Here is a 23720-nt window from a genome sequence, read left to right as displayed (position 1 = left end):
TAGATTGAGAGCGAGGAGGCATCAAGCAGAGCGTCTCGTCAGAATACATGATATGGCAACAAGATTTCCATATTTCTTACAATTCAAGTTATTCTCCCCTGAAGGCACCTCATAAAAACCATCAGGCAACCTTTCCACATTTCCACAAAAGGCTGGTTAAAAAACGTAAACAAATAGAAACATAATTACTGACGTTCGTTGTTTTAATTTCATCGGTCTTTCGTACGCATGGATAGCTTAATTGGTTTCGACTGGGCATATTTTAATATTTCAAAACAGTTTTGCTACAGAGAGACTGAAGGGTAATAATAAATTTCAAAATTCAATACCTTTAAAATTGTGTTTTATGCATGAACATTACTAACTCACTAATAAAAGAAGAGTAAAATATTAATCATGAATGGAACTGATATCATGTTAAATGAAAAACAATATGACCTACAGTCTCCATCCTTTATATAAAATGAGAATGCGAAGTAATTGATCAATATTACCCCAAAACAGAAAAACAACCCAGAATACCCTCAATCCCTCATAATAAAAACTATGACTGGATGCTTTACATTCAGAATTTGAATAGAATTAAATCCGGAATGTATTAAGTTTCGCTAGTAATTTAGTGTAAGAGTATAATTTAAAAAACCACACGTCTGGAAATATTCACTAATGTTTCGTATCGACAATATCAACTTCGGTTCCCAAACCACAAATCGTAAACCTGAATAGGATTAACTTGCAGATGTATTAGAATATTCCATTGGTCAAAAGAACTCATTCGGCTATGATTAATTATTTTGCATCTGCTCTAATGGAAAATTATTTATTGAAGTTTCTATGACGTTATCACATGCATAATCAAACTGTCGTGCTAATTTCGAAATGAAATTTCAAAATGATTCAATTGTCTGAAGAAAAATACTGGCGAGCATTTACGGAAATGTTGCATCTCATTGGGCAGTTTTTGTTCTGGGACGATTTCAGTGCCAAGGATAAATCAGGATAGCCCGATTTCAGTGCCAAGGATAAATCAGACTAATGGTGATAGCACTGATAACGGATGTGATTTCTTCCTTCCCATCGTGTTGTCACAGTCAGAGCTGACTTTTCCATATATCTGGGATGCTAAATAAGATCAGTAATTTCTTTCGTTGGTCTGATGCTATACTGTGGTCTGTTCAAGGATGACAATCCCATACACAGCCTCTACCATAAGAACCAATGGAATTTTTGCGGTTGGTATTACGACTGTTTCTATAGTATGTCGGTGTCCTGCTTACCATAGCATAATACAGCCACTACATTTTTTTTTACAGACGCCTGATAAAATTAACTTTTTTGTGATAATTGCTCACAGACACAAAACAGTAAACTCAAAAATGTGTATTTCTTGTGATAATTGCTCACAGACACATAACAGTAAACTCAAAAATTCAGTAAACTCAAAAATTTGTAATTTGGAATTGCCTTAGAAACTGATAAGTGAAAAAGAAACACCAATACAATTTGCAAAGCACGTCGCTCTTTCCACGCCAAATTTATGAGTCGCTGTAAAATTAGGTAAAGCTCTGAAAAATCTAATAAACAACAATTGCCCGAAATTCAAATGGTTTCAAAAGGAAATCGCAAGAATAAACAATTTTAATTTTAATCAGAATCTCCAGGGACACAAAACTGAAAGTCTGTGTAAATTCTGATTTTCTCGATTTGTCTAACTCTCCATTTATATATATATATATATATATATATATATATATATATATATATATATATATATATATATATATATATATATATATATATATATATATATATATATAATATAACCTACCATTCACTTTTACTTAACATATGTTTATTTGTAATGGCCACAACGACCTCTTTAACTTTTTGGTTACTTTGCCACTCTACCCAGCTTAAAATTCAAATGAACAAACAAATTAAGAAATTCTCAGGTCCCTGACAGAATTCTCCCCGTGGCTAAGAAATTCTAAGGTTCCTGACAGAATTCTCCCCGTGGCCAAGTGGCTAACATTAACCTCATTTCACATATCGTGTCTGAGTTCGAATCCTACCATGGACGTCGGAATTTCTCCATTTGTTTCTTCATTTCGATCTTGAGCTCTGTAGTGTGAAGAAATCGAGGAGTTAAGAGTCCATTGTGGCTATTAAAAATACACGCACGCACACACACACACACACGCACACACGCACACATACATATACATATAAATATATATATATATATATATATATATATATATATATATATATATATATATATATATATATATATATATATATATATATATATGAGTTAATGGGCCATTGTGGCTATTACAAATACACAAATTAAGCACCTACACACACACACACACACACACACACACATATATATATATATATATATATATATATATATATATATATATATATATATATATATATATATATATATAGATATAGATGTATATGTATATATATATGTGTGTATGTAAATATATATGTATATAATAAATCTAAGGTATAAAACAATAAACCTAAGGTAAAACCTTTTTTAAATGTTGCCTCGAATCTGTTCTACGACAGATGCTTTATGCCTCAAGTCAGGAAAAGTCCACTTACATCTTAACAAGAAAGGAAGTAATAACATTCAATCCCTCAGTTCTAGAATCCCTTTGAGCTCTCTCTCTCTCTCTCTCTCTCTCTCTCTCTCTCTCTCTCTCTCTCTCTCTCTCTCTCTCTCTCTCCATGAGTAAAGGTCTTTCACGCAGCCTTTGAATCACCCCCATGGTTCTCTCCACCTGGCGACTTTTATCACCTTTTACTTTATCGGGATAGAAGTCCCTTTGACAACAGATCTCTCTTAATATCATATTTTCTGCCTCTGATCTCTCTCTCTCTCTCTCCCTCCTCTCTCTCCCCCCTCTCTCTCTCCCCTCCCCTCGACTTTAGTCCTCTATCAAGAGCGATTCAAAAACTGGGTCTTTGGCCTCCCTTTGAGGGGCTGAACTTGAGACTTTCCAGGTTCTCTGCCCCTCCACAAATATTGCCAAAACTTGCGCTCGACTCTTCGGAAGGTTTCAATGATTTCTCTCGTCGTCTGGCCAGAAAACTGAGAGAAGCGAATTGGTGGGTTGCGGATGGCGTTTACCGCTCGTTTTCCAGTCGCTTCTCGTAATCCACGTTGTGTGGTGACAATAGTAGTATTATTATTATTATTATGAATAGTTGTGGGGATAGTGATAACTTCTGGATGTATGATAAGCAATCCTGTCTGCAAACCGAATGGTGAGGAACTACCACGAGACCTCATGACACTGCTGTGAGGGGCAATGGGTGACGTTGTATGTGGTAATTGTGCAATTCGTCGAGAAGACTGACATGCCCATTATTCAGATTTTTTTATTTTTTTGTTTTGGTCATTTTGAGAGAAATGCCGTTTTTTAGTGTAGTCAGTTGTTTTGATTTTGTATATTATTTCTGTCTGCTATTTCGTATTATATATATATATATATATATATATATATATATATATATATATATATATATATATATATATATATATATATATATATAATATATATAATATAAATATATATATATTTATATATATATATATATATATATAAATAATGGTGAAAATTAAGCTTAAACATCTTTTGACATATTACGACTAACCTAGATAACCATGAAATACACGTTTTTCCATTTTTAATCTTGGAAAGCAAGGTCAATCAACTGTGATCACTTGTTATTGATCGGTCACGTGATCCAGAAACATCAATTAGGATTATTGTCACTTACATCCGCAAGTTACTGAAAATATTAGATATTTTTATATCAGTGGCTTTAACCTTGAGGTTTCGCTAACTGCCATGACATGGGGGATAAGTATAACTTTAATTTGTTTACGGAAAGCAACAATCAGAATTTTTTTCTTGGGCTATTTTTGATTTTATTATACGCAACCATATAAGATCTCGAATTACCCACTTACACTTTACCACTCAGGCTGCTCGTAAGTTCTTGTAAGTGTGGTATTTTTAGAAAGAAATGATTTATTTTACTTCCAAACCTGATTTTTTATTATTATTATTATTATTATTATTATTATTATTATTATTATTATTATTATTATTATTATTATTATTATTTATTTATTTATTTTGTTTTTTTTGCAAAGGAAACTCGACGAAGGGAGATTTCCACTTGTCAGCAGACCACGCCCCCTCCCCGTCGCAGAATCGTGTAAAATGCATTCGCCACAATTTATGAAAGAGACGAAGGTTCTGAGCGCAAACAAAACAAATGATAATGAGACAGGCAAAGCCTTTAATTATGTTCTGTGAGAATACGCCATGAAAGACTTTAGTCTCCCCGATTCTCCCTAAAGCTCGGTTTGCTCAGAATACCATTACACTTCTTAATGAGCAGGGAGAGAGAGAGAGAGAGAGAGAGAGAGAGAGAGAGAGAGAGAGAGAGAGAGAGAGAGAGAGAGAGAGAGAGAGAGAGAGAGAGAGAGAAGATAAATTAAAAAGGACTTGAGTTTCTTTTAGCTACGAGCTGTGATGAAACAATTTATGAAGATTTGGGGAAAATTCCACAAAATCCCGTGGCTTGGTGTACGATGCAAAGATACATACTCATACACGTGTGTATATACACACACACACACACACACACACACACACACACACACACATATATATATATATATATATATATATATATATATATATATATATATATATATATATATATATATATATATATATATGTTATAAACTCCGTTCTTTATGAAAGAAGACTGGGAAAGTGTGGATCATATCCCTTGATATCACTTAAACCGGGACTGAAATTTTGCTAAAAGAAAGAGTTCTCAGCAAATATTTAAATCACGCCACATTACAGAGAGACTTAAAACTGCAAATTGATTAAAGGAAGCACAGAAGCATTAAGAGGTTATAAAAACAGAAGCGTTACTGTACGTTACGCTGTGAAAAAGTCAGTTACAGCTTACTGCACTAATCAAGAAGAGATACAGCGCGCTGGACAGCACGTCAAAGTTCTTTATGATTTCGGAATTCGGTTCTGTCTTCTTTATTCACGGTTTGAATGATTTGATACTTCGTATCAACACCAATTGTTTTCTTTCGGGTTAGATGGAAATTTGTACTGCGACCGTCACCTGTCTGAATATATGCAACGGGAAGGTCTGGAAAAATATACGATTACCATGTTAAGAAATAAAAATGAACGACAGAAAACAATTCAGCATAGTCTATTACTTAAATACTCCATCTATAATACTGAAACAAGGAATAACGAGGAAATTAGCATATAAGGAGAGTGTTTACATAATTACGAGTACAGTATTGATGTGATAGCCTTCAGCATTCATATAATAAAATGAGTTAATAACAATAAACGTAGCGGTGGAGAACCTCATCGAAAGAATGCGCCAGGGATGGAGGGATGAGTTTAATTGGTCACACTTGAAAGTACTGGAAATGGCAGCTAGGTTGTCACGTGGATGGCTCGATATGGAGCATGCGAGGGGGAAGCGCTTTCGATCTGGGGCCAGGAAGGGTTCTGAGGGGTGAAGCGACTGGCTGGGCCCTTGTTGTAACCTCGCCAGGCCATTTTTCTCCTCTTTCTATGGGGCGTTAGGAGCGCTAGCATATGCCCTCTGGGTTCAAGATGGCTGCCACTCACGGGGGTCACGATCTCCGTTTTCCGTGACCTCTGGGGGACTCGAATTTCCTGGCGACATTTTGGCAGGCTTTTGATTCCATTCACTGCCTGGTGACTGCTTGAAATGCCTCCTTTCAGGTAAACCCCTTTTACCTGAAAGGAGGCATTTAAAGCAGTCACCAGTTCTTAGGAAAGGTCAAAGGATGTACCAAAAAGGGGAGTATAAAGAGGAAATTAGGTAGGGGCTGAGTGTCTCACGCCCTTTCTCTGTTAGTTATCAGTATGAAATATACTTCTTTTAATTTATAAATCAGTTGGGGAGTTGGGTTTGCTGATAAAGTGGTTACCCACATTACAATATATAGATATATATAATGTTTGTGTGTTGGGTGTGCATTTGTGCATATTTTTATGTAAATTTTTGTGTGCAATATATAAAAATATTTTTGTATATATTGCAGAAATATATATATATATATATATATATATATATATATATATATATATATATATATATATATATATATTTATAGGTTAGAACTAGGTTACAAGAATTTCAGCCAGGTCCAACAAAGGTTGATTTTTGATGAAGTAAAACCTTTTATTCGGCTGTGCGCTAGGTACAAAACTTTGGCTGTATTATCCCTTTTTTAGGAAAGCCAGGTAAATCAATCCTTTCTACGATCACGGTATTTTCGCCTCAATGAAACCGTTACCTAACGGTAATTTCGAAAGTAATATTTATTTTTAAGAGTGGCGATGCATTAACTAACCGTCCGCAGCGATATATTTTGTCATGAACCGTGTAATTTATGAATAATCAAGTTCATGAAACATGTACACGTAGCAGAATGGATTAATCCAGATCCGCTTCATTTGACTGCATGAAAAATCATTCTGTTAAAATTAACGTTGAATGATATATACGAGAAATAAAAATCCTTGACTATAAATGAAACTTTTGCTTTCCCTCTTTCTTCTCCATAACATCCCCTCTACTCTCTCTCTCTCTTTCACTTCCTCTCCCTCTCACTCTTTCTTTCCCTTTCTCTCTCCCTCTCTCTCTTTCCAGCCATTCCTGTCTCTTTCCATCTTGCTTCTCCCTAATACCCGCTCTACTCTCTCTCTCTCTCTCTCTCTCTCTCTCTCTCTCTCTCTCTCTCTCTCTCTCTTCCTCTCTCTCTCTCTCTCTCTCTCTCTCTTCCTCTTCCTTTCTCTCTCTCTCTCTCTCTCTCTCTTTCATTTCCTCTCCCTCTCAACCCTCCCTTTGTCTCTTACCCCCCTCTTTCAGATATTCTCCCTAACATATATCTACTCTATCTCTCTCTCTCTCTCTCTCTCTCTCTCTCTCTCTCTAATTTCTCTATCTCTACTCTCTCTACTTAGATTCCAACTTCTTTTTATGACTTGTGTGGCTCAGTTGGAAAAGCCTTGCCTTTTAATTGAAAGACCTGGGTTGATCCTGATATGAGTGAGAAATTTATATATATATATATATATATATATATATATATATATATATATATATATATATATATATATATATATATATATATATATATATATTAAGAGGAGCAACAGGTCTTCTGAAAGCTAAAATAATTCCGGCATAGCCACAGAGGTAATGCTCAGGATATATATTCACCTAGAATACCCGATATGGTTTTTGTAATTGCGGCTCACGGCCGTTTCATCACTCAATCGACTCAGGGAGTACAAAAGCACCTGTACACTGGTGGCCCAAAGAAGAATCCTGTGAGGATCAACGTTATCGCCATGAGGGAACATAAAGGATGTTCTGCCTCATTATGAGCGGAGGGTTGTTATTCTTCTTTTTTTTTTTAGAATAGACTGAACACCCTCCGTGGGATCCTCTCTGAATGTTGTTGCGGACGCTGTTTTTAATTGTGCGTTTAATGAAGTCTGGAAGCATCCCAGGAGGTAATAGTGTGTAAGGGATACTCGGCAACTGAATGGGAAAAAGGGAAGTCACTGAAATTCCCATATCATGGAGAAAAGTCATAAAAGTAATTAAATGAAAAGAATGGAAGAAAGCTTTGAATTGGCAGTTAATCATGCAATGAGAAAGATCAACACTAAAAAAGTATAGATTGGATTAGATATCAAACAATAAATACATAGGACTGTATTTATCGAACCTAATCTACCCTCTTTTTGCAATGTTGATCTTTCTTTTGACATGTGCATTTAAGGAACACCGCAGGAAAAATCTTTAGTTAAAAACCTTGATGTCGGATGCTTGAATCAAGATAAGAAATTCCCCTTAAAATTTGTTATTATGAAATTGCTCAACCTGAATCTTTGTCTTGCGAACTTTAAATGAAAAATCACACACAGACGCTTATATATATATATATATATATATATATATATATATATATATATATATATATATATATATATATATATATATATATATATATATACAATAAGTAGATAGATTAGATAAATATATACATTTTAGCTTACCTAACCAAAAAAACGCAGCCTGCCTTGTCTTCTGGTGAAGCCGTGGGTCGACAGCAGTTCTGAAAAAGAAGTTTCAGAATTTGTCAAAAATATTTGATAAAACAACTGATAAATAAAAATCCAGAACAAAAAACTAGACGCATCAAGCTATACAGGAAGATGGATAGAGTAGCCAAGAAAAAAAAATAATGGAAAAAGAGAAAGCAGGGAATGAAATCACAGCATTCCAGTGTGCAAGTTGTTCTATGGGGAAGCAAATGCAGAGAAAACGGTCGAGGAACAAATAAATCTCAGTAAAATGAAGCGTTGCTGTCTGAAGTTAATGAAGTCCAAGGCCAACTGAGCGAGTGGTGTGGAGATCTGTTGAATGTGGGGGGGATTAAAGAAAGGCAGAGTTGAATAATTCAACACTGGAAAGGTTTACTTTGAGTTCCTGAATGTTTGCGGAAATGGCTGTTGAGTACATAAGTAGGACAATTCCTGATTGTTGGCGGAAATGGCTGGTGAGTACGTAAGTAGGACAATTCCTGAATGTTTGGGGAAATGGCTGGTGAGTACGTAAGTAGGACAATTCCTGATTGTTGGCGGAAATGGCTGGTGAGTACGTAAGTATGACAATTCCTGATTGTTGGCGGAAATGGCTGTTGAGTACGTAAGTAGGACAATTCCTGATTGTTGGCGGAAATGGCTGGTGAGTACATAAGTAGGACAATTCCTGAATGTTGGCGGAAATGCGGAAATGGCTGGTGAGTACGTAAGTAGGACAATTCCTGATTGTTGGCGGAAATGGCTGGTGAGTACGTAAGTAGGACAATTCCTGATTGTTGGCGGAAATGGCTGGTGAGTACGTAAGTAGGACAATTCCTGATTGTTGGCGGAAATGGCTGTTGAGTACGTAAGTAGGACAATTCCTGATTGTTGGCGGAAATGGCTGGTGAGTACGTAAGTAGGACAATTCCTGATTGTTGGCGGAAATGGCTGTTGAGTACGTAAGTAGGACAATTCCTGATTGTTGGCGGAAATGGCTGTTGAGTACGTAAGTAGGACAATTCCTGATTGTTGGCGGAAATGGCTGTTGAGTACGTAAGTAGGACAATTCCTGAATGTTGGCGGAAATGGCTGTTGAGTACGTAAGTAGGACAATTCCTGAATGTTTGCGGAAATGGCTGGTGAGTACGTAAGTTTGACAATTCCCGAATGTTTGGGGAAATGGCTGTTGAGTACATAAGTAAGACAATTACGATGTTACAGAATGGGAAAAACGCGGATTCCTTTATACCTATAAATAAACTTACAAGCAGACATCTTTATACCTTCCTGCATCACCCTAAGGAAACTAAGAAGCAGGAATTCAACGTTATGAGCACAGCATCAATTCTAACTGATAAAGGTAACTTACTAAACAATGTAAAAGCTGTTTTGGACATGGGGATGTGTTATGACCCCATGATTTTTTGCATCTTCATGAAGGGAGTGATACAAATACGTGAAAAGTTGTGAGAAAGAAAATGGGTTATGGATCTTTGTGAGAAAGAAAATGGGTCTGGATCTTTGTGAGAAAGAAAATGGGTCTGGATCTTAAGCAATAAACAGAGGAGCAGAAGAAGACTGACTATTTAAAGATGGAACACTATTATATATATATATATATATATATATATATATATATATATATATATATATATATATATATATATATATATATATATGTATATATATATATATATATATATATATATATATATATGTATATATATATATATATATATATATATATATATATATATATATAGAGAGAGAGAGAGAGAGAGAGAGAGATTAAATGAGTGGCATTCCTTCCATCAATAATAGAAAATTAAACCGAAATTATTCAGCGATTTCCTATCAGAGGTCTAAAGTATTAGTCCTTTCACTCGATGGCTAGACAAAAATAAAAACGATTCCCCGGCGAAATTACCAATGTCAAAATTATGAACAGCAATCTCCTTCAAAATAGGCTTTAATGAGCTTATATCAATGTGAATAGACAGGTGTGGTTTATCATGACAAATTCTTTCCTTTTTAGATTTTGGGTGTCATCAGGATTTATTACTTATAGAGAAATTAGTCTTGCATATCTTAGGTACTTGGTAATAATAATAATAATAATAATAATAATAATAATAATAATAATAATAATAATAATAATAATAATAATAATAATAATAATACACAATGAAGGCAGTGGTCAAAACTACAGAAATATCAGTTTCAGAAAATAATGCGCAAGGTAAATAATACAATAACTATAACAAAATATATTGTGTGTTTAATCAGATATAAAGGATGTTTTGTTGCGAAAGCAAAGGTGACATTGTCTTTTATATAAATGATGATATACGTCTTTTAAACACAGCAAATCCACATCCTAGAGACACCTAAACAAATTCTTTAGTTAGGGAAGTAAGCGCGGAATGACTTCTCGCAAGTTATGTGATATTCTAAAACAGTGAATAACAATAAGAAATACGACAAAGAAACCACATTTGGCAAGTACCCACGTAATTACTATCCGAGTTGCAAATTCCTTACTCGTACGTAAAACTATAAATCCTTAAATGCGAATGTAATTTGAATATTCAAGTTTGAAACGGGCCGTCTGGGTAAGATTGTCGGGGATGGAAGCGTGATATTATGACGGCCTGAAACATGTACAGTACATATTCAACACAGTACAAGATTTAATATGTGTAATATTTACCTTTCTATAATCCTTCCACAGGTAAACTATTGGAACATTAAATGTGAGTCGAGAACTAGATTCAACAGGATAGATACATGGAATTACTAAGTCTCACTTAAGTACATTTCTCACATGGTTACTTCATACCCTATATACATAAAAAATTCTAAGAAAGTTACTCTCTAAACTGTGGTACAGTGTGAGGAATTAGATTCCGAGACATTATAGAACTCCGATATATGCAAATTTTATAGGGCATTCTGATAACTAAGCAAACTCTTTACCTCAAAATTGAAACAAGGTATGATGGGTGGAATTACATTCCACGACAAGAAAACATGATATTAAATTCACCACGTTTAAAGCCAGAATTAGATAGGTTTCTCAGTCTATTCTGGCCAGGAGGATTTTCCGCCTCAGATGGAGAGAAAGTATTATGACTGAATACAAGGTTATTTGCGGAGCTGAATGGCTCCAAGTGAAAAAGGGGTATAACGGAAGCATGAATAATGATTTTAACAGGCTAATCTGACCCGTAAGTAAATTTTGCGCCGCAAGATGTCAATATGGTATTTTGATTGGCATTAGACCGCATCGCCTGAAAAAGTGGAATTTTGCGTGGAATTAGATTCCAGAGTTGAAACGTGGCAGTATGGAGGTCTGAACTATGTAGATTTCTCGGGCTATTCTGGCCAGCGAGTAAAGTTTTCGCGTCACGCCTTGCATTGAAAAACCTGGATGGGGAGATTCTTCGCTGGGGAAAGTTTTGATGGAAATATTTGCATAGAGATGCGGAATAAATCCCCGTATGCATAATGCTCATCGGCCGGATTAGCATATCTTTACGCCTTATGTCGAATATTTGAGTTCCGAAAGAAATCTTTCCGTAAGAAAATATAATTAGGGTTGGATATTTACGCATTGCTTCGGATAATTGTTTAGCAAATAATGAGGAATTTATCTTTTTTACTTTTGCAGATTTTTTTGTCTTGCGTCGTAGATTTTCTAAAGTTATTCTTACGAAAAGAAAATATATTGAATGCTATGCACATTAATGGAGTTTTTTATTATTATTATTATTATTATTATTATTATTATTATTATTATTATTATTATTATTATTATTATTATTATTATTATTATTCAACCTAAGCAAACATTTTCACTGAGAAAATTGAAAAGCCTTTAACTAATCAACCAGGGCGCAAAAAGAATATATATATATATATATATATATATATATATATATATATATATATATATATATATATATATATATATATATATATATATATATATGGATTATGAATCTATTCCCACTATCGCTGATGATGGAGCAGTCCGCTTCTTTAAAAATACTTGAATCAGATTGGATTCTTCCTTCGGATACGCATGCAATGCCTTCCGTGAAGGTAGATAATGAATTCTCGCCCACAGACCAGCGAGTCTTCCTCGCTCGAGGAACGGAAATCATGGCAAGGTTGCCCAAGAAGCTGAGAACAACTTGTTTCCTAAGAGGGGTGTGCATGCTGGCTGAGAGCTCTACGCGGCACTGTAGACTGTACTAAAAAAAAAAAATGCGCTCTGTAGCGTCCTTTCTGCCCCCATCGACATAATTTCCTGTCCTATACTTTTCATGCACGCCCTTGTCTCTTCTATCTTAGCTATCTTATTCAGTTAGGTTTTATTCCATTTACAATTTATAATTACGAAAAAAAAAATGGTAGGATGATGGAAAGGCGGCTCAGTGGTTTCGCTGAAATACTGAATTAAATCACTTTCCTTAATAAGACCCCTGTGTCAAAGTCAGTCTGTCTCCTAAGAATCAGGGTTCAAAGTCATTGCATTTGTGACAGACTTAAAGACTGAAGGTAACACACAAGACCAAATACTCTCCTGAAAAATAATACACTGAAAATAATAGTAATCTACATTTCCATTTATTAAGTTCGTTTAACTGTGAGTCCAGACCCGTTCTTAAGGAAATGACCTCCACTTTTTTCTTATTAACGAAATTAACTGTAAACATAGACTTGATTATTGATTAACTTTGTCAAGTTTGTTTGATTAATGTAATGGAAAGCAATTTTTTTTTTTTCTCTCTCTCTCATCTAAACGTCTTGGGGTGGCCCAAGAAAGCGATTAAATTATGAAATTTAGGCTGTCAAGCCAAACACACTGGGGCACTTTTGTCCATTCAGAGCTTAGGATAGTGAAAAGGGGGAGTTGGAGTGGTTGAACAGTAGGCTGAAAAAATCCAGAAAATAACGGAGATGAAGCACAAGGATCTAATGACTAGGAAGTAGCAGTTAAAGGTGATGGACAGCAGGGCTGAAGAAAGGGACTGGAAATGGAGGCAAAGTAAAAAGCCAAAAAGTTGATGCAGCTAGGGGTTGAAGGGCCGCCGCAAGCACCCTTTAGCAATGCCTACAGTGCACAACGTGAGGTGCACTGACGGCACTAAACTCTCCCCCCCCCACCCCCTCCACATCGGGGCTAAGGAAATGATACCCATCCAGAAATGAGTTGGTATTACTGGGATGAGGTTGATAATATCACACACTGACATATGGGCGTTTATAAAAAGGACCAGCTTTAATTTTTTTTTAAATATGTTATTAAATGTAACTTTCTCGAAACTTAAGATTTTATAATGGTAATTTAGCTCGGTTAATAGGGCTAGCCTGGATTAAAGAGGGGCTACTGCTAGGGTTAATGCATCTACCCAATAGAGAATAAAAGTTTTAGTCATTCAACTAGACTCACAGTCCACATGAACTGGTCAGTGAAAATATTATATATATCAAGACTAAGTTCCATAGTAACAGTATACATTTATCTAGACTGAAACAGTGGGAAACAGAATGATAAAGATCACGAAGAAGTCCAAGACATGATGGAGGGAGTGTATTGTATAATATCTATTTCTGTTCAGTTCACTACAGGAAATAAACAAGTTAAAAATGCGCCGAAGTTTCTTCGGTGTAATCGAGTTTTCTGTACAGCGTACAATACTGCATGAAGCTTTCAGCCACGGCCCAGTGCTACCTAGTGTTGTTGGTACCTATAGCGGTGCCAAACGTACGATTATGGCTAACTTCAACCGTCAATAAAATAAAACTACTGAGGTTAGAGGGCTGCAATTTGGTATGTTTGATGATTGGAGGGTGGATGATCAACATACCAATTAGCAGCCCTCTAGCCTCAGTAGTTTTTAAGATCTGAGGGCGGAGAGAAAAAGTGCGGACGGACAGACAAAGCCATCTCAATAGTTTACTTTTACAGAAAACTAAAACCAAGTTAGGTTTCGTTAAAAAACATTCGGTTATTTATTTTTAATCTGTACCCAGTTTTTCAAACGAGAATTAAACTGAGTAAGTTATAGCATACTTAAACATTATATAAAAGTTATCTAATTATAAAATATTTATCTCAATGGAGTGAGTCCACTAAAGTTTCGCCCAAAAAAAAAATTATCGTTCTTGTGATACAGAATCTCAACTGAGTCAGTCAGTTGTATAATTTCGTCTTCTGTAGAGGATATTCAAATATCGAAAATATGATTAAATTTAAAAATAAAAAAATGGCTACTATACAAGCCACCGGACTCGAACATATAACAAAGACAAAGATGCAAATAGATTTTGAGGACATGACCATCTATTGTACTTACCTTCAGTACTGAATAAGAAAGGAAACGCTTCGTTTGAAATGACTTACTGTTAGATTCGTATTTCGCAGATGTTTATTATTCATTTGTTCATTGCGTCTCAGATTCCTTTTCTTTACTTCTTTTCTCAGATTTTCTCGTCTGACGCAGTCTGTGCATAATGATTTCAAATGTCTGCTCATATTTATTGGCCTTTTTTTTTCAGTTTTCGATCTTCTCTCCCAAGCTGTTGTTGCTCTAATATAATGTGTATACATATATACATACATGTATATTTATATATATACATATATATGTATATAAAAATGTATGTATGTATGTATGTATGTATGTATGTATGTATGTATGTATGTATGTATGTATGTATGTATGAATGTATGAATGTGTGTGTGTGTATGTTCCAGCATAACTGAAATGCACTGAGCAATTTCAACCAAATTTGGTGTACAATTATGACTTACTATGTCGACAAGATTACCAAAGGGGTGGAGTGAAACAGGGCTGGTTCTGCCCGTAGACTTATTAACTAAAAAACTGCAAATTTATCATACCTCATTTCGGTACACATATTAATTAACTTTCAGTGTCCATTTTCCTTGGTAATTTCTACCATTGCTTTGTTAGTTCTGCATTTCTTTAGTTTATGGGATTACGAAGGGTTTTCTTGTAAGGATAAATTATTACTTCAAGGCCCAGCACACACTACCCCACCCCCGTAAGCCCATAAAAAAAAATATATATATATATAATATATATATATATATATATATATATATATATATATATATATATATATATATGTATAATGCAGTTGGGCACGAAGCCGATATGTAGTTGAACTGTTCTTCACAGTTCTTCCATATTTTAGCGCAGAGGATATTGTGTGTGTGTGTGTGTGTGTGTGTATGTGTATATGTGTGTATGTGCGGATGAGAGAATAACAAAGAGAGTAACAGAGGGTGGTGAATATGGGCAAGAATTTTAGGCACCACGAATTTTTGTATAATGATCTAAATACAGAAATGTTAGATAACCACTAAACAATTACAATAAAACCATCCAAATGGGATTCTCTTTAGATTGGGGGAAGGAAGGATGTGAAATTGGGACCTGAGTCTTTGACGTTAGTGTGTAAGGTAAGTCTGGATGATGGTAATACTCTGAACTAACGAGTGAGAGCAATATACGTTACACTGAATGAGACAAGACTCGATGACGAAAAAATATGAGAATAACTGGGGCTTCGACATCTGCAGTAACCATGAAAAGTAGATGGCAGGATCGTAATATAGAGATAATAAATAAGACAAAAGACAGAAGAGTTGATAAGGGAAAATGATGTGGATTTAGAGAAGGGGAAGAATGTCCGGGCCAAGCGTTTTTCACGATACTTTTTGTGTAATAAGTTTGAAATTAAAATTTCACGATACTTGTGTGTAATAAGTTTGAAATTAAAATTAACGAGTAAAAAGTGCGCCGAAGTCTCTTCGGCGCAATCGAGTTTTCTGTACAGCGTAAAATGCTGTATGAAACTTTCAGCCCCGGCCGGTGAAACTCTTAGCCACGGCCCCATGAAACTCAGCCACGGTCCGGTGGTGGCCTCAGCCACGGCCCATGAAACTCGGCCACGGTCCGGTGGCGGCCTCAGCCACGGCCCATAAAACTCTTAGCCTGGCAACGGGACCTACAGCTTATTGTGGAATCCGAACCACATTGCAGCGAGAAATGAATTTCTATCACCTGAAGTAAATTCCTCTAGATTCGAACGCGGGACCAGCAGAGTGCTAGCTAAGAACGTTACCCACCCTCCCAATGAGGAACATGAAGCAACTGATATTGACGAAGTTTTCTGCACTGTGCAATCAACCATGACTGAAAAGTGAAAGAATTAAAGTAGTGACCAGAGGGGTCGTTGTTTTATTAAATACTGGCAAAACCGCTATTAGAATGTCAACTGTCATAACTGTCAAGTTGATATTTGGTTACTCTCTTTTAGCGCACTGTGTTTTCTCCATCTCCTTGCACAGGTCTTGCAGTCTGTGGACGCTTGCAGTCAAAACTTCTGCTTTTCCCATTGCAGAGCGCGTCCTATGCACTAGTAAATACATTAGTTAATCACTTAAAAAATGTCGAAAGTTTCGATCACACGAAATCCGATTTAAAAACAAAGCTTTAGTCAAAGCAACATTGCATGTGATCTGGTAAACGAGAAAAAAACAAGAGAGAGAGAGAGAGAGAGAGAGAGAGAGAGAGAGAGAGAGAGAGAGGAGCACAGCTTTCTCTATCTTATATATATGTAAATGAGTGGCAAGAATCCTATTTTAAAATGCTGATCTTGGTGTCGGAGATGACATTCGGAGGGGTACCCATCTGAGCCATTCCAGCTACCCCCCATAAAATCGAAGTTTAAATGTGTTTTGAATAAGTGGAATAAGCATTTTGTTGTGTAGTGTTATGTGGTACGATTTAATCGTTTTCCAGTCGTTTCGGCTCTATCTGTATTTGGGAAAATGGGTATACTGGCGTACAATGTTGATAAGTACAATTCATTGATGTGTATTTTTAAATAAAAACATTTTCGGTAGGTTTTTTGCCATATCAACGTTAGCTTAGTTTTTAATAGGTAGAATAATTATAATAGAGTTGTTTAAGGTTTCATTTGTGCTACTTAAGAGTCTATTTTTTCAGCCCCACTTTGACTAATTCTAGGATTTTACTTCGCAGATGATTTGATTTTTTAGATCCAACCAAACTGTTATGTAGTTTTTGCAATCATTTTTAGTTTTCTGTAAAAGAAAACTATTGAGCCGGCTTTGTCTATCCGTCCGCCCTCAGATCTTAAAACCATACCAAATTACAGCCCTCTAGTTTCAGTATTTTTTTGTTATTTAAGGTTAAAGTTAACCATAATCGTACTTCTGGCAGCGATACGGGCCACCACTGGACCGTAGCCGAGTCTCACGGCCCGCGGCTAAGAGTTTTATGGCCAGTGACTGAGGCCACCACCGGGCAGAAAACTCGATTGCGCCGAAGAAATTTCGGTGAATTTTTTACTCGTTTTTAATGTCCTGGCTTTTCCGGTCTCATAAAGACTTGTTACTCACACAAACAGGAGTGCGACGGTAAACTTTTGAGATGCGGCTACTCGATCCACACCCAGTCATACTTGAAATTTAATCTAAGTTTTAATTCAGACGCCCTTCAGATGCCCACGAGATGAGAACCATTAGTCCTGCTCTAATCTAGGCCAGAGAAAACAAGAGAAAATCACGAAAACGTCGCACCGTGGACAACAGAAGCGAGAAGAAACTTTTAAAAGCTAGACAGTCTAGGGAACGAAATAGTCGGCGACTCGGGCGATCCCATCGCAACTGATTAAAAGTTAGTGTGAGACGAGATAGTTTGTATCTCACAGGGATTCTCCCTTTCGATATATATGTCTAGACAGCGTAGCGTCAGCTTTACTTTCAAGTCATGATAGAAAGGGTAAGGTATAATAAATTATGAAAGGAGATAAGCGCTGTGGTCATCCTTCATTCTGCCTATCTCGAGCAAGGTTACGTAAGGGTATTATTATTATTATTATTATTATTATTATTATTATTATTATTATTATTATTATTATTATTATTCAAAATGGAAAGCATTTACGTGGGCCAGATGTAAGGCAATATTTTGCAAAGCAAACTTCTACAGAAAATAATGTTCTCAATTAACGACAAGAGACCAGAGGTGATAAAGAATGACGATATATGTTGTAATTATTCGCAACTATACGTACATGGTTTAATTATGCAAATTTTACTATTACTCAGTTTCTTATCGGAGCATTAATTAAACAATCACAATGCTTTCAGTTTCCCGTCTCCTTTCGACTCTTTTGCCTGACAAAGAAGACTAATGACTATGCATTAATTACTGATGAAGACATAATTAGAAATTAAACGACAGATGATTTAAAACACTCGAATGCACCTTGACCATCCGGCAACAATTCATTGATGAAAATCAAATACTGTTTTTTTTTTTATTTCCCTCTTTATCACCATCAATACTTTCATTCTACATTTTAGTTTCTTCTTGCTGAAGAAAACACCTGGAGAATAAATTAAACAAATGGAGAATACGGAGCGAAATAGGACTGCTGTCTCTTAACAAAATATCTTTCTTTTGAGTTTCTTATCAAGATCCATAATCCTCAATGACCTCTCTCCTTTGATGTCCATCCCTAAAGAACAATTTCCCTCTTTCCCACTTGCTGAAACTGAACAATAAATACTCATCATGCCAAAAGACTCATCATATTTCCCAAGTGAAAATATATGATGTTTGTGTTTTTCAAGCAAATAGGGAATAACCTTTTCTTCCTTTTAATCCAGCTGAAATTCTGAGCTCAGTAGACAACATGACACTTCGAACCCTTTAAGAATACCATTTTTTTTTTCTCGCTTGCATCAGTTCCACAAAGGAAAGCAGAGGTTTCATTGCAAGAATCTACAAGGCCATTTGGTCAATGAAATCAAATCTTCATCGTGGTGCTAGTTATATGGATATTGAAAGACCTCTTCACTAATATCTCAAAAATGTTCGTTGACAAGGTTTGGAAAAGACTTTTTTTTTTTTTTTTTTTTTTGATAGAGTGGCGTAGCGCAATAAAGCCCGAAGTACGGTGTACTCACGTTTTGGAGAGCTAATTCACAACATTTGTCCGCAGTAACTGTTTCTACAAGAATTTTTATAATTACACTGTTTTACCAATAGTGGTAATAGCATGGAGGATATTCTATTTTTTTTTTTATTTGGGGTTAATTAGAAAATTTCATCCAGTACCTGAGTTCAAACTACTATTTGTTCTTCAATGAACAATAGAGCAGACTACGGCGATGCCTCACGGTGAGTTCTTATGTTATGGTAACGTGATACGCCTTTGCGCGCGCGCGCACACACACACACACACACACACTCAATATATATGTATACATACATATATACATATACACATATATATACATATATATATATATATATATATATATATATATATATATATATATATATATATACATATATATACAGACATATTTACATATATATATATATATATATATATATATATATATATATATATATATATATATATATATATATATATATATATATATATATATATATATATATATATATATATATGCGTTCTTACCATGACCTTTTATGCTGTAGAACTGGTCGGAATAATTCATCAGTCAATAAAAATCAGTCTTGAAATTTATATGGCAACTATTTTCAAACGTAGAGGTCTTGTAAAGGAAATTAGTTTATCAGTAACGTCGTTGGGTTTATCTCACTGTTACTGGATTTATATGATGAAGGTAACTGGTTCTTAGCTTAGTGCTAGCTTTGAAAATCGAAATTAGTGACAATAAATTTGTAATTGGTGGTTTAGGATTGTTGATGGGCACATCTTTTACATGAAGAAGCCTAATTGTACTCACGGAAATTGAGATTTTGACAACATGTACCGTGACACCCCCCTTTTTTTTTTATTATATTTTGTGGGACGATAAGACCCAAATGCCCACCCCGCCTCCTTCTCGTCCTGTAAAATAAAATAAGATAAAATAAAGAATACCACTAGTGCTTTTTTCGCTTTTTTACTTCTTTATCGTCACGAAGAGGGAATCTGCATACCATGCAAGGTCGTATCACTGCACATGATTGAGCTGAGGACTTGAAGATGCACTGACACCAGTGTATATCAGGCATCCGACTCCAATCACGGACGACTCTCAGGCTACATTCCAACCTGACATTTCAAGAACGTTATAAATCTCCACGGGACAAGCTTCCGAGGACGCGACGAAAAGCAGTTCACTCACAAATTACATCTTCAGTAATTTCATATAAATCAGTTTTCTTTGGGGTCCCGGCCAGACACCCCGAGACAGTTCCAGGGAAATTTGGCGCCTGTTTCGGGAGGCAAAAACCCGCGTAACCAGTTTATTTCCCTTTTGGTAGAGTGGCGTGATGGAGGGTTGAGTGAGAAAGCGAAGGGGTATTTCTCCGATTTTTTTTCTTAAATTTGAGATACGAAGAAAGATGTTTAGTTAAAGCAGATCACTGGTTATTGCGACATAACCAGTGATCTGCTTTAACTCTCTCTCTCTCTCTCTCTCTCTCTCTCTCTCTCTCTCTCTCTCTCTCTCTCTTGACAACGGTTTCTGGACTGTGCAGAGGGTAAACTTCTTTCGGCTTCCAGCTATGTGTTTAAACTGGGCTTACTTGTGGCTATGCATCCCACTTCTGTGATTGTTATGTCCCGATGTGAATTGCATCTGTAATTTATTTTAGTCATCTCTATCAAGTCTTGCAGCAATGGTTTCTTGTTGTGTCTCTCTGTAAAGTGTTGGAGGATGCCTCCTGCGTTTCTGTGTGTGAGTAATCTCCGTCTGAGGCCAGTAGATGTTCTGCCAATGTAGTTTTCTCTGGAAGGACTACATTCCTACACGTTAGAATTAGCTACTTCAAAATTTTGTTTTATCATTGTTCTTACTAAAGGCAATACAATTTGCAGTTTATAGGCAACGAACATGGCAACTATAGATAAAGATAGTTGACCTCTACGTTGATAATGCTGTATGAAACTCTCAGCTATGGCCCAAGAAACTCTCAGCCGCGGCCCATGAAACTTTCAGTCACGGCCCAGTGGTGGCCTGTGATGTTGGCTACTATAGCGGTACCAGACGCACGATCATGATTACTTTAATCTTAAACAAAATAAAAACTACTGAGGCTAGAGGGCTGCAATTTGGCATTTTTGATGATTGGAGGGTGGATGATCAACATAGCAATTTGCAGCCCTCTAGCCTCAGTAGTTTTTAAGATCTGAGGGCGGACGGAAAAAGTGCGGACCGACTGACAAATAGCCATCTCAATAGTTTTCTTTTACAGAAAACTAATGTTTGGAACGTGAAGTCCCTATCTTCTTCTTTTTCCAAAGTCCTATAATCAGATTTTCAGTTTCTCTTAAAAAATAAAAAGATTATACACACACACACACAAATATATGTATATGAAATTTTTTATCACACAGTGATTTATATACAATCATGAAGCTACAAATGTCTCTTAATATCAAATTCACGCTACCTCGGGAATATCCCCGATGGGGAATTATCACCGAAGGGGGATTCTGTAAGTGATAAATGGATTGGTACTGCCGGGTCTCGATCCCTCGACACAGATACTTATCCAGCGACTCCAGTCGACGGTCCACCCACTGAGCCATCGAGACCCGGCAGTACCAATTCATTTATCACTTATAATATCACTTATAAATTCCCATTCGGTGATAACTCCCCATTGGGGATATTCCTGAGGTAGCGTGAATTTGATATTAAGCGACATTTATAGCTTCATGATTATATATATATATATATATATATATATATATATATATATATATATATATATATATATATATATATATATATATATATATATGGACTTAACATTTCAATAACGTACCATAAGAAAGACTTATATAAAACACTGTAATATTACTGAAAATTCCATTAGTACTTGTTTTATTATTAACCCCTCTTTTATCCGGGTTTGGCCCAGAACAAGTATATAAAACCCAATAACGTAAGTATCACCGTTTCAAGTACTCTGTAGTTTTCTACCTTTCTGCTATTATTTTCAATCTATCCATATGGCTAATTATGCCTTTTATAGCGTTATTACCTTTCCTGTTTGCCACTTCGCTTACAAACTCGTATGTTAAGTCTTCCAGCGGAATAATGAGGACATTACCGAATTCCTGTTATTCATACAACGAGCGTTTCCGACTCCCTGCCTGTATCCTGGCCTATCCCAGTGAAGCGTTCTGGACGATCCTCTCTTGGCTTCCGCTCTTCGTCCAAAAAAATAAAAAACAAAAACAAAAAATCTTTCATCAGTTACGGGTTATAATTTTTTTCATGCTCGACTAGTTAATTTCGGATATCCTTGAATTTGCAATGTTGCATTCTGTGAAGTTAGCTAGCTGTGCTATCATCGGTAGGTACCTGGTTTTCATAAAGAAACTAGCATCTTCTTTTAGTTGGGTCTATGTCGTTAAAAAAGCCGTCGCCTTCATATTGAATTAAGTGGTTCTGGGTGAAAATTACACTGCTGAAAATTATCATCATGTTAATCATTCTCAAGGTTGTTTACTTTCGATTTTACGTCACCAGTTAAGTAAACTGATGTTGACTGTCTATTTTTTTATGCTACTCTTTCTTTATCTCTCTGCGGTAACAGAGGACTGGTTTTATTCTATCTCAAATGCATTTTGCACACATGAGACTGACTCACGGCTTTTTTTCGTATTGATATTTTATTACTGAATAAAAGATGTCGCAAATTAAAATTTTGTCTACAGCGACAAAAAGTAATTTTTTAGTTTTATGAAAAGAAAACTATTGTGCTGGCTTTGTTTGTCCTTCGGCACTTTTTCTGTCTACCCTGAGATCTTCAAAACTACTGAGGCTAGAGGGCTGCAAATTGGTATGTTGATCATCCACCCTCCAATCATCAAACATACGAAATTCTAGCGCTCTAGCCTCAGTAGTTTTTATTTTATTTACGTTTAGAGTTAGCCATAATCGTGCTTCTGGAAAACTATAGGATAGGCCACCACTAGGCAGTGGTTAAAGTTTCATGGGCCGTGGCTCATACAGCATTATACCGAGACCACCAAAAGATAGATCTGTTTTCGATGGCCTTGTTTGTACACTGTACAGAAAACTCGATTGCGTTGAAGAAAATTCGAAGCTTCTTTTACTTGTTTTATTTGTTAAGGAATCTAAAGTCTATTTGCCACTTCTATTACTTACGCATAGACTTTATCGCTTTTGTAAGGATTTGATCGTTGCATAAAATTAAAATTTCACCTTACCCGTGAGTAATATTTTTAGAAACATTTTCTTGAAGACTTCAGAGCATGATAATGATAATCGGGTTTAGGTAATTAAATATCGTGAGAACTGAAGTAAAAAAATATATATATATATATATATATATATATATATATATATATATATATATATATATATATATATATACATATACATATACATATTTCTCATCATCAACAGCCACACA

At 35.7% G+C, this 23720-nt stretch overlaps 1 protein-coding gene across 1 annotated transcript in view; it reads right to left on the bottom strand.

The window, feature by feature from the left end:
* Positions 1 to 23720, bottom strand: part of LOC136829259 (nephrin-like) — a 540754-nt gene that overhangs the window by 449757 nt on the left and 67277 nt on the right. Inside the window, exon 2 of the mRNA XM_067087602.1 lies at positions 8185 to 8243. The gene's annotated coding sequence lies outside the window, so the exon portion shown is untranslated. The remainder of the gene's footprint in view (positions 1 to 8184; positions 8244 to 23720) is intronic.

The sequence above is a fragment of the Macrobrachium rosenbergii genome, chromosome 44 (assembly GCF_040412425.1).
Source record: "Macrobrachium rosenbergii isolate ZJJX-2024 chromosome 44, ASM4041242v1, whole genome shotgun sequence".
Lineage (NCBI taxonomy): Eukaryota > Metazoa > Arthropoda > Malacostraca > Decapoda > Palaemonidae > Macrobrachium > Macrobrachium rosenbergii.
This window is presented reverse-complemented; position numbering and strand designations above follow the sequence as displayed.